The 18352-nt window shown below is 38.6% G+C and overlaps 1 protein-coding gene across 3 annotated transcripts in view; it reads left to right on the plus strand.

Annotated features, from left to right (window-relative positions):
* Window positions 1-141: 141 nt before the first annotated feature.
* The window catches only part of dennd4c (DENN domain containing 4C), a 117047-nt gene continuing 98836 nt past the window's right edge, over window positions 142-18352 (plus strand). For all 3 annotated transcript variants that reach the window (XM_039669330.2, XM_039669331.2, XM_039669332.2), the window contains exon 1: window positions 142-381. The gene's annotated coding sequence lies outside the window, so the exon portion shown is untranslated. The remainder of the gene's footprint in view (window positions 382-18352) is intronic.

An 18352-nucleotide genomic window follows, 5' to 3' on the forward strand; every position in this document is an offset into this window, starting at 1 on the left:
ACTACAAACATAAGTATACTGAAAATAAATACCCAGCCACCTGTTAATCATGGTGCGCACTACTCTAGATCTGTGGCATTAATGAGTCTGTGTAGAGCGGAAGACAGAGTAAATGTGAAGCAGCGAGTCACTCATGGGCGGGTTCATCCGCCTCCAGCAGTCAGTCCGAGAAACCCGAGAGCGCACCAAAGTAACAAACACAAACATGGCGCCTACTTGCTCCCATACAGGCTAGCGTTGTACTGAAACAAAGTTCCAAGGATTAAACAACGCGCTCAAACTGGGTGGAGGTTTTATTCTCGCTCGAGACGGAGTGGACGGGCTGAAAGTTGCAGCTTGCCTACATGTCAACGTGTTTTCCTACAGAGCTCTGAACGGCTGGTACGTAGTACGGTTGCGTTTGAAGTTGTTTCATGTAGACAATCGTATTAAGTTGTTGCATATTTTCCGGCAGGTAGTTTCGGAATGACTTGTAACTTAATGTGCTATTTTCGCTGTCGGTCTTTTTTAGGCTTGCTTGTTTCCACGAGTCGGTCGACATTTCTTGTTAAAACGCATACTTTGGTTTGCTTTTTATTGTCTTGAAGTGAGATCGAGTTTGTGTGTGTGAAGTTGTTCGATCTAGTCAATATGCAACAGTTGGACACACACCGGAGCTCGTTCACAGGCCTCGTTAGGAGAGAGATAACTATCAAAATCTAGTGTAGCCTAACTGTCTACCTAGACAACGTTTTTTTGCGTGTGTGGGGGGCTGGGCCTGAAATTATACGCACATGATGTCTAAAAGGCAGTTCCCTATTTTTTGAGATGCCTGTGTTGTAAAGCGTGTAGGTGCTGTAGGGTGTGCCAGGTCAGCGTGCAGGTACACTCCACTTACATCCGCCTGTTTTTAGTTACAGACGAATATGCACACAAATGCGCGTAAGATCTACATTCTACGTGTCTAAGAAAATTATAAAATATAGTATAATGTAGGCGGGAAAATACGTGGGACATTTATGACAAATACATATATGACCCCTTGTTTCATAGACAAGGCTTAAGCTTTTTTTCAGACTAAAATTCAACAGTTTTACCTGAAAGCAACTTGCACTGACATGAGATACAGGCCAGTAGGCTAATACATTTCTAAGGCACGTTTATAAAAAATAAAAAAAAACTACTTAAATGACCTTAATGAAGTTAGGCCCATTCATGTCTAAGCCCTGCCTATGAAACCACACTTAAGTCTCAGTTTAGCCTCGCCTGGTTAAGGTGTCCAAACATGCCATTTTTTTATTTTAATTACCTAGTTCGTTTTGGATTTAAATGAGACATTGTATTGCCATAAAGTCCTATAACAGAGATGGAAATGTGTATATTTGGAATTTGTCACAGCTCTTTTCATATTTGCACTTTCTGCATATGGGTGCTTGACATGTCAGGCAGTGACACTGTGACAACTGTTAATCATCAAAACATAAAAATTAATTTTCAATTATAAAGAATAGGCATACATGCTGTGTAGAAATGGTAACAAGTTACTGCATTGTCCTTTACCTGTATTTGGTGTATTATTTTTATTAAAGAATAGTATTATTTGGCAAATGATCATATGCTAATTCAAGGATACGAGTTTGTTTTCATACTTTTATTGTGTTTAGAGGGAGATTGTGAAGGCCAAATGTCACTGAGTGATTCACATTTAAGTGATTGATCAATAGCTGTAGTGACCTTAACCTTCTGGATTTACCCATTGTCTGTGCAGCGGTCCTCTGTTCATTATACTGAATTAGGATCACTAGGTTTAAGGTTTTGTGTGTGCCTCCATGTTTGTGTGCTGACCCTGCTGTCCTCAGGAGCGGTTACAGGTAACCATGTCCATGAGGCATTGTGGGTATGACATAAGACAAGCCTTGTGGCAAGAGGACCGAGCTGCTCAAATGAAAGTGAAACACAAAACCACACGATAATACTGTCGCTGTGCTCACTCTCCCTTTAGCTTGAAAAGGCTTTGAGAAGTGAAATCAATTATGTCACGTGACTAAGTTATGTTTTGTGCGAAAGGCACTTCGGTCAATAAAAGCATGCTTTTTGTTGGGTCATGATAGTGATACTAAACTATGCTTGACAGTGACACAGAAGAAATGTTTGAATCATGGTATCAAAGACTTTTTTGTATTGTGACATTAGCCGCGTTTCCACTGCCGGGCCAGGGCCGGGCCGTGCTAGTGCGTGCCAGGGCCAGTCGCGTTTCCACTGTCACTTCCGGGGCTTGATCGGGGCTTCCTCAGGGCCAACGGCCAGGATTTCTGGCCCGTCGAATACCTTGGGCCAGAGGGGGCCAGCTCGGGCTAGAGGCGTGCTCAAGGTAAAAGGCGGAGTTTATCGGTGTTATGGAATGTTATGATCTGAAGCAAGATGCACATAGGGGTGTCCATGTTTAACCTATTAACCGTTTAAAATTGCATAACATTTTAATTTGAACTGTAGGCCTATGCCAAATGCTGTGCAAAAATATATAGGCTATATATAGGCTACATATCGACGAATTTTCAGATATTTGTTTGATTATTTTTGCCCCCTAAACATTTAAAATATTTGACAAATTAATATGAAAAAAATATATATTTTTCTGGTTTTCTAAATCATTTTCGGCTAAAAATCTCCATCTCCGGATGCACATTTAGAGAGAAATTAATTAGCTACATAATTACATAGTCAGAAGATATTGGCTTTCGATTCGAATTTGTTCGTTTTAAATTGGACATTTAAAGCTTTAATCTACAAAGGATATAACCCCTGTAGACTAAAGCTTTAAATGTCCAATTTAAAACGAACAAATTCGAATGCGGTGGCTGTTTCAGGTCTCGCGCTTCAGTTCACGGAGATCATGAAGCGCGCCTTGATTAATTTTTAAAGCACAACGTTTTCTTGTTATTGTGAGTTTACGCAAATAAATGTATTTGCGAATAATGTATTATTATTTTCTGTATGACCAGAAATGAAAGAGTATTTTAAGTTGTTTCCACTGAAAGAAATGCAATGAAACTGCAAGTATTCACATGGGCGTCTCGCAGCCATCAATGCGTGCTCCACACACACTATGCGTCAAAAATATTGTGTTTATTTGTGCAGTGCTCTATCTTTTTTGGATAAAGGCGTCTTCTACATATGCAGCCTAATAAAATGTTACAATAATGATGATGGTTATTATATTATTATTATTATTTGCAGACACGGAGTTTTTGTGAAATGGACGTTTTGCTTATTTTCAATTGGCAATTTCAGTTTGAAGGGTGATGAAAATGCGGCTTTAACTGCTCCGTACTTGCTGCGTTTTATTTCTATAAATTAATTTCGTTTCAAATGGGGTCCAATCAGTTATTAAAGGTGTTAAAAATTAACTCTGTATCTCGAGGTTGCGGCGCGCACACTATTAACCGAGTATTAACCGATGGTTAATGAAAAACTTGAAAACGTGCCTGCAGCCCTACTTGTTATATCGTGCAAAAAATCGCTGCTTGAAATAGAGAATCGCCTGTACTGGTCTCGGGACACTATTGCAGCCACCACGGCAGGTGAGTTAATATACATGCTATCTTCCTAATTTAAAAAATAAATTAATTCATAATACCCGCTGAAATGGGTTGGGTTTTATGACGTTTGATCCAGAAAGGCGTGTTAGGGGTGGGGTTTGGGGCAGCGCTGTGGGGCTACTGGCCCGGCAGTGGAAACGCAAGCCCGGTGCTTGAGGCCCGAGGCCACTAGCTCAGCTCGGCTCGCTGTTAGCTCTGGCCCAGCCCTAGCCCGGCAGTGGAAACGCGGCTATTGTTGTCACGCTTAAGCCTAGTTCACACTACATGATTTTAAAATGTCGGGCTGAACTGTGCAGTTCACACTACATGACTTGCTCTCAGTGAAATCATGAGTGTTCAAGTTGTTTAGCTGTTCACACCACACAACACAACGTGATTGATCCACAACAGGATAACTCACTACACGAGTTAACAACGCACTACATAGAGATACAACCACGATCGGATGATAAGAGCATATCATTTGTGACTCAATGAGAGCTGTTTCAGTACTATAGTACGGTCTAAATCCTGAAAATAATCAAACAAATAACGAGTTGACAACAACACGATTCTATCTGGTCTAGAAACCATGTTTTGGAACGAAAACCCACGCAATAAAACGAACCAGAAATGACGCGAAACTGCAGAGAAGAACACAACACGCGAATATGGACGTCAGACAGAAACTAGTGCTGCACACTGTTTGCTCGACGATCTGCTCTGAGAAAAAAAATGCAAAAAAGAAAAAGTAAGATTTACCTGGTGTCCTCAACCCATGCGTTGCTATGATTGGCTGTACTCATGACATCACTGAGATTGAGTCGCGCGACTGCTCGAGATATCTAGCATGCTAGATATTTTTCTGAGCTCGGTGACCTGTCTGCGAGCTGTCTGCGAGCTGTCTTTGATGCGTTGTTGGCTCTTTCACACTAACGGATTGGCGAGCGTTAATCGTCCGCTAATCGCCCGCGATTTGCACGCGATAACACCCTGACTTGTCGGCGACTCAACGATTTGCAAATCGGGCTTAAATCGGGCTTAAAATCACGTAGTGTGAACTAGGCTTTAAGGACAATTCCCAATTAAAATGGTCCTGTCATAGAGTGAGTATACAAATGGCAAAAAAAAAAAAAAAATTGAAATTGCAGCAACACACAAAAAAAATCAATCCAAGTCAAGTCACTTTTATTCATATAGCACTTACTATACAAATTGTTTCAATGATAACAGGAAAATAATGCAAGTTTGTGTCTACCGCTCACGAGCGCTCACTCTTAACAGACACACTGTCCCCGGCGCTGTTCGCGCGTCACAAAATGTTCATAAAGCGCTCCCCGTTCACAGTAACCGGATTGTCTCATTCAAAACAGCCAGCTGTTGCTGTCAGCGAGCCGCCGCACATTGAATACTCATATGAGTCAGGCTGCGAATGTAATGGCAGCTCTGAATGGTGCTAGCTTGGTCAACATCAGCGAATGATCTCTGTCAAATGAAATCAAACTAACAATAAAAATGTAATATGAACAAAACGAATACCGTAAAGCTACAAATAATAGCCTGGGCTTTTATTTTCCAATATCGTCGAAATGCACCGGCTTATATTTTATACAGGCGTCTACGAGACGGCCTTTATAATTTAGTGTTGAGATGTTGTTCATTGAGTCTCTAATCTCTTAAAATCTCCAAATGCTCCACGTGAAACTGTGGTCTTCCAACCTTTTACTATCGTGTCAAATGATTTGCTTAAATGGAGGGTTGACTGCGATTTCACTTTTTTCATTTTAAATCGTGTGTAATGTTGCTGTTGGTGCATGAACAGTATCTGCAAAGTTGCAGCGCTGAAATTTCAGTGTAAGCAGAGATATCGTCTTTTAAAAATCAGGAAGTATATTGCCTACAAAAACGACTCGATTGGGACTACAGCTGGGTTATGGTACGTCACTAACCCACACATTTGCATCAACCCCTCCCTCAGAATATGCAGAAAATGGCATGCGTATATTTCTGAGGCACGTCGACTCGTCGAGTGTGTTGTTCACGCAGCTGTCAGGTCTTCTGTGTTTCGGGCTTCCCATGGGTGCTATACTTCCTCAACAATGGATACAATTTATGTTTGATTATGTTCCTGAAAATGACGATCGTAATCTAGCTCTCTGTGCTGCGCATTTTACGGAAGACAGCTTCCAGAACAGCTTGTAATCACAGTGAAAAAGTGTGTGATCTGAGTGATTCCAAGTGATCTGAATCAGTTGTGCAGTGTCCAACTGAACCGAACTGAATCAGTTCAATGTTATGCCGGAAATATGGTGACACGAGGTAAAAAAGATATAAATACTGTTTTTTTTCTCACAAAAACCACTCGTTTCGTGTCTTAGGGCATCAATGTGTACTTACATTTACGAGTCATTAAATAATGTTTAATTTTGACTGCTCTTTGAGGTGGACCCCCTGCACCTCCAGTGTATGACTGACAGACAACAACGGTTTTACCTAAAATTATTAAAATTGAAGATACTGTGGAAACAAAGACACCTACATCTTGGATGCCCTGGAGGTAAGCTAAAAGATATCAAAAGTTAATTTCAAAGTGAACTATCCCTTTAAGTTTATCAAGCGTTGAGAATACTTTTTGGGTGCAAAAAAACAAACAAAAATAACAACTTTATTCAACTATTCATTTCCTTCTCTGTGGGCTGTGAGATTTCACGTACTGAAACTGTGCAAAGCTTCTGTGTTGCACGTCACACTTATGCTTACTATTGGTCGACGATGGTCATGTGTGTGACGTACTAACATTTTAACTGCACTTTCGCAGCTCATCGTTGTTGTGGGTTGTACTCTTGTGTCTAGAGCATGGAGCTCAGATGTCATTGTGTTATGATAGAAGGGTGGTTTCTGTTAGTCAGTGTGGAACTTTATACTACTTCTCATGTTTCTGTCTCTGCAAGAGTGTGACAGCGAGTCTAGGGCTGCAACAGCTAATCAATAAAATCGATTATAATCATTTATGAGAATTGTTGTCAACGAATGTTTTTAAAAAAAAAATTTATTAGACATTATACAAACATACAAACAATAACATGACATCCAAAAAGACAACAATCCAAGATTTTCCAAAAATAGTTTAACATAAATGAACAAGAGACTAAATAAATAATAAAAAAAAATAACTAAATAAATATAAGGGCTAAATTTAACTATTTATAAATATAATAGCTACGAGAAATTACAATCCAAGACAGTATTGAGGAAAGAAGAGAAACATATAATTCTTCACTGTTCAATTATTTTCAATTCTTTAGCAATTACAATTGTGTCCGAGCATTTCTTATTATCTATACATTTAAGAGATTCAATATACACCATAAAATCAGCCAAAAAAACCTTTAAACAAGGCTTAGAATTATTAAATTTACTTTTATGAATGAGAAATTTAGAATAGAATCATAAGATTAATCATAAAATTTACAGACGTAGTTTTTGACTCAAAATATATAATAACATCTTTGGGTGTCACAATTATGACCTGATTTCCGTTGAAAATATATAGATAGATTTTCCCAAATTTTTTTTAGAATGATTCAAAAAAAAAGATGTAGAGTTTTTTTCTGGTTAATTCAGACAAAATGAGCAATTCTCATCAATCTCCGTAAATTTTGATAAAGTGTAATTATTAAAATAAATGTTATGAAGAATTTTTAAGTGTATTTCTCTATATTTGTTCGGGATGCAAAACCGAAATGGAAGCAACCAAGCTTTTTTCCAGATAATCTCTGGGAAGCAAATGTTCCAGAAAAATTTCCCTCTTGGCTGAAAGGACCTATTTTTATAAAATATATTTCTAATAAATTTATTGGAGCATTTTTTACTATTAAAGTCCACACCATTTAAATAAAGTACAGGATCACTTCTACATATGTTAAGGGATGACATATGGCTTCTCATTAACATCATTAGACCTGAGGGAATGGCTTTTATCACAGAATAATATTCTCTATATTTAATAGGAAAAGCCCACTTATTCATGAAAGTTTCATAAGAAAGAAACTGAGCTGACTGATCTAAAAGGTCAGATAAAAGGTAAATTCCTTTGTCTTTCCAACTCTGTAAATAAAGAGATTTCCGATTTACTGTAATATAAGCATTATTCCACAAGATTGCTTTATGTGGGGAAAAGTTATGTACATAACATAACTTCCAGGCCTTGAGAGCTTGTTGGTAGAAATTGGATAATGTCACAGGCAGTTTACTAATGGAGTAATCACATAATAACAAAAAATTTAAACCTCCTATCTTTTTAAAAATATTGTATGGAATAAAAAACCATATGGAGTCTGATTTAAGAAGACAGTTTCTGAGCCATTTGACCTTAAAGGTATAATTTAAATTAAAAAAAATCCAAAAGCTCAAAACCACCTTCATTTCTTGGACCATGTAGAATCTCCTTTCTTAAATGATGATGTTTATTCTTCCAAACAAATTTAGTAAATAAGTCATTTATTTTTTTACAAATCGAGTCTTGGACATAAAGAGAAAAAGCCGGATAAACAAATCTAGATACCCCTTCTGCTTTGGTTAATAGGACTCTGTCTATCATAGTCAAGTCTCTTTGAAGCCAGTTATTAAAGATGTTTTGAGTTTTTTTAAGTTTGGGGGAAAAATGTAACTCTTGTCTCTCCGCTATATCTTTTGTTACAGTTATTCCTAGATACTTAATCTTATTTTTAACAGGGATATTACATTAAAGTTTTTCCGTCGAATCATAAAGGCACATTATCTCACATTTATTTACATTCAGCATTAACCCCGAGGCATTGGAAAATGTACTTACTAACTGCAATGCAGCAGGCAACTGTTCCTTATTATTTAAAAAAAAGAACAGTATCATCCGCAAGCTGCGTTAATCTAAGCTGTTTGTTGAAGATGGTAAGTCCTTGAATATCTGGAGAATTCAAAACTTTAATGGAAAGAAACTCAACTACAATGAGGAATACGAAGGGGGCTATAGGACAACCTTGTCGCACTCCTCTACAGATGGGAAATCGTTTAGAAGTGTTTGGATATAAATTAATAGAACTATTAATACCTTTATGAAACATTTCAATTATAGAAGTAAAACGTTCCCCAAAACCAAAATATTTAAAAGCTCTATACACAAACTGATGCTCAATCGTATCAAACGCTTTGTGGAAGTCTAAGAAAACAATTAAGGCCTCTGATTCTACTAAATTTGAAGTCCAACAAGTCCAAAATGAGTCTAATGTTCCAACTTATGTGTCGGCCAGCCATAAATCCAGTTTGACACTCATTAATAATTTCATCTAGACCTTTTTTCAATCGTACTGCATAAACAAGAGATAGCAATTTATAATCTACATTTAATAATGTTATAGGACGCCAGTTATCCAAGATCAAATGATCTTTATCGGGTTTTGGAAGGAGGGTTATTAAACCCTGTTTCATCAAAGTCGATAATTCGTTCGATTCAATACACTCCTTATACATTTCGAATAATGGATTTTCAATAATATCCCAGAAACAGAGATAAAATTCAACTGAAAGACCATCTGTTCCTGGCGATTTTTTTTCTTCTTCATTGAACGAATAGCTGTAACCATCTCTTGTTTCCTTAGTTCTTAGTCACAAAGATCTCGAAATTGGTTAGAAATAGAAGTGACAGACTGTTTAACTGACTCAAAAAAGTCGGAACATTTATCAATTTCAAATACAGATTCATATAACTTAGAGTAGAATGATTCCATATAATTTGCAATAAATTTTGGATTTGAGGTGATAACATCATTGATTTTTAAGAGAGAAGATTGTTTGTCTTTTATAATTTCTTTTTTCTAGAGAAAAAAAATAACTTGTATTCTTTTCCCCTTTTTCTAACCACTTGGCTCTAGAATGGATAAATGCACCTTTTGCTATATTAATATAAATCTGATCAATTTGTGTTTTTATTTTCTCCAATCTAACTCTTTCGTCTTCTGTAAGATCGACTTTTTTCAAAAGAAGGTCTAACTCTGTCATGAGAGCCTTTTCCTTATTCAAATTGTTTTTTTTTTACTTGCTTACTAAAATAAACAGCCAATTGTCTAACTTTAAACTTAAATAATTCCCATTTTTTAACATGTGACATTTGCTTATTTTCAAAAATGAATTGAGCAACTTTTCGAACCTGGGTTACAAAACCTTCATTACTAAGGAGATTCTGGTTTAATTTCCAATATCCTCGTATACTGTCATTTTTAACTTCAGTTCCAGAAAGTGTCAAAACAGCAATTTTATGATCCGAAAGAGGTGCATGACTGTATGTAACATCCATGACATAGTTAACAGCCCCTGGGTTAATTAACCATAAATCAATCCTTGATTGTAAAGACCTAGAGGTGTTACTCCAAGAATAACATTTTTCATTAAAATTCAAGAATCTCCAAATATCCACTAAGGAGAGATGGGCATATAAATCAGTAGTAAATTTAAATTTTGAATTCGAAAGCGTGTGAGGAGGGAAACGATCTAAAAAATCATCTGGGGCATCATTAAAATCACCACCCAATATCAAGAAGGCACCTTGATATTTCCCCATCAGTACTGATATAGAATGAATGACCTCCGTAGACTAGCTTGGGCTGAAGAATTATGACCATAAAAATTCCCTAAAACAAATAAAGAGTTATCCAATTTAACAACTACCAGTAACCATCTACCTTCTTTGGAGCTAACCGATTCCAATACGTTGCCTTTAAATTTATTTAAAAGAATTGCGACACCAGCCGAATGATGAGAACCATGACAAAAGAAAATTTGATCGCCCCACTGAGAACGCCACCATTTAACGTCAGAATCACACGAATGAGTCTCTTGCAAAAAAATTAAATTCGCATTTGTACAAAAATGAACATAGATTTCCTTTTAGTGCAGTCTCGTAAACCCCTAACATTTAGAGAAACAACTTTTAAACAACTAAAAACAAAATCAGACATGAAAAAATCTTATTTGGATGTCAGAACAATGTTATATAAAGAACCCTGAAACAACGAAAATTCACAAACCAGTCGGTATTGACCCACTCCAAAATTTAAGGAGTCGCATCACCTGGACGAACAGAAATGGCCTCAAGATCGAGCACAAGTGTTCAGTTCGACTGCTTACCCAGCAAAGTCAAAATCACAGTCAATACTCATCTTGAAAGTCGTCAACAACCAGTTTTTTTCCATCGATAAAAGCATCTGCTCCACGAAAGTAGGCTCTTTTCCCCTCTTCTCTCGCCGCATTTACCCTTGGCCACAGGAGCTTCCTCTGTTGTCTTTCAGCAAAAGTCAGGTCCTCTGCCAGGCGAATCCCTCTTTCCTTAAGTGCAGGATGGTCCCGTGCAGCTTTCCAAACTTTCTCTCTGTCGGATCTGAGCGCGAACTGAATAATGACTGGTCTAGGACGGTTGTTTCCAGACCCAAGACATCCAATCCTGTAGATAGTGTCGACAGAGAAAGGGATGACATCTACCTCGTCCGGAGTCAGCAGTTTTAGAATTTCAAGCACTTTGCTTCTTATATTTTCTCCATCTGCTTCTCTCAAATTATTTAGCCTCAAATTCCATCTCTTACTGTAGATCTCGGCCTGATCGCACTTGACTTGAACCATTCTGGCTACCTGCTCAATTTGCGATACTTTGCTCTCGTTAGCCTTGACTCTCGCAGACAGAGATTTCATCTCCTCGGCCACAAAATCAGTTGTCTTTGAAAGATTAACTATAGCGACCGAGTTCTGGGCAATCTGTTGTTCCACCGACGAAAAACGCTCATTGAGAGCGTTGACAGCACGAAGTATGTCAGCATTCGATACATTGAGGTCTTCTTCCTGACATACTTTTTTTGAAAGAGGGCTACCTGTTGGAGTAGTTGGAGATGAATCAACTCCAGCTGATGCCTCGAGAAGCAAAGAAAGTAACTTTCTGTCCTTGTTCTTTGGCATGATGGAAAACTCGCACGTGGACTTGCAGTGTGCTCCGTCAATACAGGCTGCGTCACAGTCAGGTGAGATTTTTATGAAGTCTATTTATTGCATTCTTCCCTTAAAAGCGTTAACACTTCATGACTTGTAAAGAAACTCTACAATTTCGACCAGAAGATACGACTCCTCAAAAACGCCTCAGAGCTCGAACCAACACAACCGTTCAGTTCGCCATCTTGCGCCACCCCCGTTGTCAACGAATGTCATTATCGATTAGTTGGTCTGATTACGTCACGGGGATTGTTTACTGGTGATTGGTTGAAACAGGCCAATAATGATGCTCTGTCTTATATGCGCTTCATAAAGCACACATGCACGATCTCTCTTCCTCACCGCTGTAGCCTGCCGCGCGTGTATGCGCGCAACACGGATGGTTTGGAGCACATTATCTTCTGTCTCGCGTGCGCGCTCTTGATTCCATGAGTTTGAACTAATTTGCGGGCATCAGGGAACCCTTTCAATATGCGGGTAATTACCTGAACTTCCGGGAGACTTGGAATGTCTGTATTTTGTCTCGAGTATCAGGTTGCGCAATGATTAACGCGCTGTAGCAAATGCAACATTTAATAATATACATAAAATGTATCAAAGGGGGCCTTAAGGCCAATTTAGCTCAAAGGGAAATGATTCATTGATTTACAATGAATCTTAAACGAATCACTACAGAACCGAGCAAACGACTCGTTTGGAATACATTTGAACGGGCCGTAATTATAACTTTTGCAAGAAAATAAATACCAAATCTATAGTGAAACACTGTCTTAGCAAGGTAACTTTAGATCGAACAGTACAAGACATTAAATATGCAAACACGACACAAGGCAATTATCTTTTCATATATATGGAAGACTTTTTTAGCTATTCTAAACACAAAACTAAGGTCTAAACATAATCACACACACACACACACACACACACACATTCATACAAGGCGCAGAGGAAAAGAGATCGAAAAAGAGTGAGTTGGAACGGGAATGAGAGAGAAACTCTCTATGCACTTTACAAGACGTAACCTGGAATGGACCACCAATCCTTAATTTAAACCTTAGTTTCTTAGAGAGGTTATTCAATTTACGTTAAAGCACCAGTTCAGTTAGAGTCAGAGTACTTGCTTGTCTTTGCGTAGGGAATTCCCTTTTGTCGTTGCGTCGAAAGGGGTTTCCCGGCCGGGTCCGCGTGGCTGGTTGTCTTTGAAGTGCCTGGATGGAAGTTTTGCTGAGCTACCGATCACGTGTGGTTGGCTGGCGAATGAGATGTCTTTGGAGTTGAAAGCGCGTGTAAACGTAGCTTTGAACCGAGACTTTTACGAAAAAGAAAATAAAGGAAAGAAATGAAAGTACGGCGAGTTAGATGGCTTGAATGAGCTGTTTTAACCCCGATCTGGATGGGTTATTTTGTCTGCTGGTCGAATTTGGTCTAGTCAATGTAGAAGCGTGCGAACACGCTCTTTGTTGTTTTCAGAAAGAAGCGTGAACAGGAACACTCTCTTGTTGTTTTAGAGAGAGGCACGAACTCAACAGTTCGTGAGCTTAGAAAATTATAAGGTTCTATCTCCGTTTAGGGTAGTTCTGAGATATTGAGCATCAAAGTTTTTACATCTTAGCTGGCAAAACTGTTATGTAGTATAATCTTATATTATAGATTTATCTATTAATCTTTTTTTTTTCTTTTACAAAAATAACACCACACAGGCATTAATAAACACCTAATGGATCAGATTATGTCAAACTCAATTTCGACCAAAAGCGGAGATAGGACCTTATAATTCTAAGCTCATGAGTTACAAACTGAACGAATTGAACGAACGAGAAACTGAACAAAAACAAACACTCTGAGATCCTGTTTCTTTGTTCGGATCTTAAACTTAAACTTTAGTCCCACCTCTTTTGGAGAATTCTGACCAATGAGACAATGGCACAGTTTTAGGAGGTGGATCCAGTTTCTGCTGATCATTATCTTGTGATCTGCCTGGTTCTCCCGCACTTAGCAGAGAAACAAGAGACCACAATTTAAAGTGTGCATGTCAGGTTAAATTTTTTTTTTAGATATATTAAATCATGTTTAGATGTCTGAGTGAAAATGTAATTATCATTAAAATTATCACTGTAATTGCCCTACATTAAGCTTTATAGCCATTTCTGTCAAGATCATATTTTTTAAAACACAGTGGAGCTGTCTGTGACATCAGAAGAGGGAGATGTGACAAAAACATTCTATTCAAGTATGGAGAGTTTTGAGTCTGAGGAGATCCAAAATCCCCCTCAAACCTACGATGGCCAACAGCCTTACAATTTTGAGCCTCCCAGGCGTGAGACAGATGAGGAACCAAACAGAAATTTAAATAATTCCTATCGAAGAAACATAAATATCTGGTGTGAAGAGAACCAGTGAAGAGTTGGTCAGGTGTCTTGGTAATAGGCATAACTTAGAGGTGTAACGGTACATGTATTCGTATGGGCTATATGCACGCATAAGTTCCGCATTTGACGTAAGGATGCTCGTCCATTTCCGGTTGTGTAGATTAAAGCGGAGGAAAACCGGAGAAAACGGGATTATGGCAGAGTCTTCAATATTTACTGTCCTCCCGTCTTTGAAACGAAACGTTCATACGTTTAGACGTAATATTATATATAGTTATGTTTATTTAATATAATTTTAAAAAGAAGCATAAACACAACGAGGGGTGTCTGTTTTATCTGTTTTTGTGACTAACGTTTCATTAGTATAACCATGGAGTATAAAATTCAATATAAATTCTCGGTATTGCATTGGACTCTACGATCGGCGGAAGTTATCGAGCATCCTTAATCCTTCACCGGAAATAACGCCGTGCATAGAGCCCATTGAACCGAAATGTATGGGTGTCACGGTTCGGTGCATGAATATACACAGAGAATACAGGGTTGAAATAAATTAAACTCGCGTAAAAAATAATTAATGCGGAACTACTGTTAGATACGCGGTAGCGATGCGCGGTAGCCTATCAGAATAGGTCAGTGTGAAGAGGTTCAGTGTGTGGAAAGAAGAAGAAAGGGTCGCGTGACTGGGACTCGCGTTTATTCAGAAAAACAAAAAAGAAATGAGGCGCACAGTAGCGCATTCGCCACCATAAACAAAACACGCGATCCAACACCTCAGACTCGGTTGCAGTAGCCGCGTGAAAGTCCCAGTCCAAGTCTTTCTCTCTCGCTCTCTCATTCGCCGGTTATACGGTCTCTCCACGGAAAATTACTGCAATCAAACACAGGTGTTCATCATCTGCACTTGATCTACTCACTCACCGCGTGGCTCCGTCCTTTTTCTCCCGCAGCCGCTACAGACTTTACAAACTCACGCCCCCTCGCCACAGGTTTGCCGAAGTGCGTTTAATTTATTTATTTTTGTCCCTGCGTGCCGATCGGAGACTGAGTTCACTGCTGATATTCTGAGAGCTTTCTAGTCTCACGGCTGTCATCAAAAAGTGGACTCTGTGACCGGTTTTAACGGTGTTTTTGCACCCAGCACAAATGCAGTAATTCACCATCTTGATAATACGCCTGCATACATTTCTTCTTCTTCTTCTTCAGGGTTTAATGGGCTATATGCACACATAAGTTCAGCATTTGATGCAAGGATGCTCGACATTGCTCGTCCATTTCTGGTTTTGGAGATTTAAGCGGAGGAGAACCGAGGAAAACGGGATTATGGCAGAGTCTTCAAAATTTACTGTCCTCCTGTCTTTGAAACGAAACATACGTTTAGATGTAATTTTATATATAGTTTATAGTTTATTTAATATAATTTTAAAAAGAAGCATAAACACAACGAGGGGTGTCTGTTTTATCTGTTTTTGTGACTAACGTTTCTTTATTATAACCATGGAGTATAAAATTCAATATAAATTCTCGGTATTGCATTGGACTCTACGATCGGCGGAAGTTATCGAGCATCCTTAATCCTTCACCGGAAATACCGCCGTGCATAGAGCCCATTGCGGTTGGCAAATCTGTTTCCTGCATATCCACAAGTTTCCTACGCCCCATGAGACCTTGCATCAAAAGTGGGCGCGTCTTCCGGTTTGAAGTAAACAAAGCGCGACCTGACATGCTTTGACACTCGTTCATTCAACAGTTGACAGTCATTCAAGTTATAGCGATCCAAACTAGATAACGATGTGGGAACACAACCTCAACGAAATTCAAAAGGGTGAAATAACAGTACCTTTACCCTCCGCAGTAGTTGATTGGGAGTATTATAATAACATTATTAATAATCAATACTCATCAAGGCATGGTGACAGACAGTTGTGCGAGCTGACAAACAATTAAAATAAAAAATACACACTTAGTTATTGTGCTTTGGAGTTTATTCAAAATTATAAATGAATGTGCTACTTGAATACATTAACTGGCACATTTGGTATTCTGTCAACACAGGCTTTGATCCTGAGTTTAGGTGTAACATCAGCCAATAGCGAACAGCCAATCACATGCTGATAGAGTTTATAGAATATTAAGAATTTAAACAAATGTACAGAGGAAGATTAGTCGTCTTTTGGGAGGTGATGGAAACTACAGTCGTTGGCAGGATCAGAGACGGGCTCTGGCAGGATCACTCTGATTTCGTTTTCAGCTTATGTTCAAAACAATCACGTTTAAGCCACTGAATTAGTTTAGTTCTGTTATACATACAACCGCGAACAGCACATGTTGTCCCTGAGCTCCGTAACGACATCTCTCATAAAGATTTGCGTCTTTAAATAGTAAAATAATTCTCAGAAAAACAGCTAGCCTCTTCGCTAACTAACACACAAAATACCATTGGAATGCTACTTCCGCCGCGTCACCGGAAGTTTCACCCACTTTATTTTTTACAGGAGCGCCCCTCGGAAACTTGTGGATACCTAACTAACTACCTAACTTAACCCCTTAACGCCCACTCTAGCAAATATGCAACAAACCGTTTGACTCAGTTAACCAGCCGAGATAACGTCTGCATTCCCCCAATGCCGGTTAGTGCATATTCGCTACGGACCTAGGACCTTCGACAAGCACTTGTTTCTAGTGGGACCGCAAAGTGACGGACGTATTTCCTGTTTACGCACGGTCAGGAACATTTGCAACATACCAAATTGACCATTATGCCCGCTATTGCAGATTTACAGCACACCAAATTGACCCCAAATTGACCATTATGCCCGCTGTTGCAGATTTGCAACATAACAAAATTTCGATTATTTGTTGTGCAAACGGACTGATCTCATGAAGTAGCGTGTGTATGCCACGCCAATTCGTATTTCCATTTTTGGCGTGCTATCAAGACGCATAATCGCCTTTCAGCGTGTTTATGAACGCCGTTGACTTAACGTTATATAAATATATGACTTACCTCAACCCCGTCCCTAAACCTAACCGTCACTGGGGTTAATGGCATTTATGACTGTTCCCTTACCATCCTAGGTAAAAAAAAGATATGACTTACCTCAACCCCATCCCTAAACTTAACCGTCACTGGGGTTAATGGCATTTATGACTGGAGATTTGACTGCGTGTACAGACACGCGGAACGTTAATGGCGTAGACATACACGCATACACGCGGATAGCTCAAAATGCGTAGAGATAACACGCCACCTGACTCGAAAGTGGCGTGTATGTTTACGCAAAAGTCATGATGTCATGTTGGTACAAAAGTGAAATTGATAATCACAACATTATTTACCATCTACTTAAAGGCAAAAACACACATAAAACATTTTTTTATATACAGCTATATAAATTCAGGCGTTAAGGGGTTAAATAACTAAATAAATAAATGTCCTAATCAAATAATTCTCTCGCTCTATCATTCGTACAATTACCAACACAACTCACTCTCAGTGACCTAGGGAGACGTCTCCCTCTTATGACGTCAAGTGATTCGTTTGGGGGGAGGAGCAGTTTTAAGTGAGTACTGGAAATAACAAACTTTTTCATCTTATATTCTGCCTTTAGGTATCAAAAAAAAAAATACAAAACAATACACCAAATTGACAAACGTGTTTTTCCCCTAACTATTTTGTGTTAATCATAATTACAAATTTAACCTGACATACACACTTTAAGGAATATTAAAATCATAAAACAAAGCATTTTACACAGATTTCAATCAAGCCATCTTTTGAATTAAGATAATACGATTCTTTTGATTGGAAACGAGGCATTCACACTCTAGAGTTATAAACAATCACAATAGTTAATAGTTAACAACAATTACAACAATTACATATGATTAATATGTGATATATGCAGAATACATCAACATATGAATTGTAGAAACACATAAACTCATGTAGTTTGGTTATGAGTCCAAGAATTATTCTGTTTGAGTTTTAATGATCTTATGTGTGAGATCTCAGATCTCAACAGTGAGGTCATGGTATGTTCAAAAAGTCAAGCAAAGTTCTTGCTTATAAGTGAGTTAGAAAAAGGCAGACCTTTTGGAGCCATCCAGTCAATGAAATGTGAGCTCCAGAACCTTTGGAGTGTTGAATCCATGTGAATTAATCCCATGAGAGATTAATTTGATTAATCTGTGTTTGATTCGCCTCAATTCGTTACAGCGCAACCTGATTAACGTTGCGCATCAGTGATCACACGTGCACAGACTGCACACGGAACGCACATGTAATAAACCTTGTGAATTAAGGCCATTTCACAACGCAAGCAGGAGCAGCGCGTTTTGTTTTTTGTTTGTTTTGTTCGGCGTGCATGTTAATCAATGAGTGCATTCACATCGGGAGCCGAAGCAGCGCAGGAG

Source organism: Pimephales promelas, chromosome 1 (genome assembly GCF_988280905.1).
Source record: "Pimephales promelas chromosome 1, fPimPro1.hap1.1, whole genome shotgun sequence".
NCBI lineage: Eukaryota > Metazoa > Chordata > Actinopteri > Cypriniformes > Leuciscidae > Pimephales > Pimephales promelas.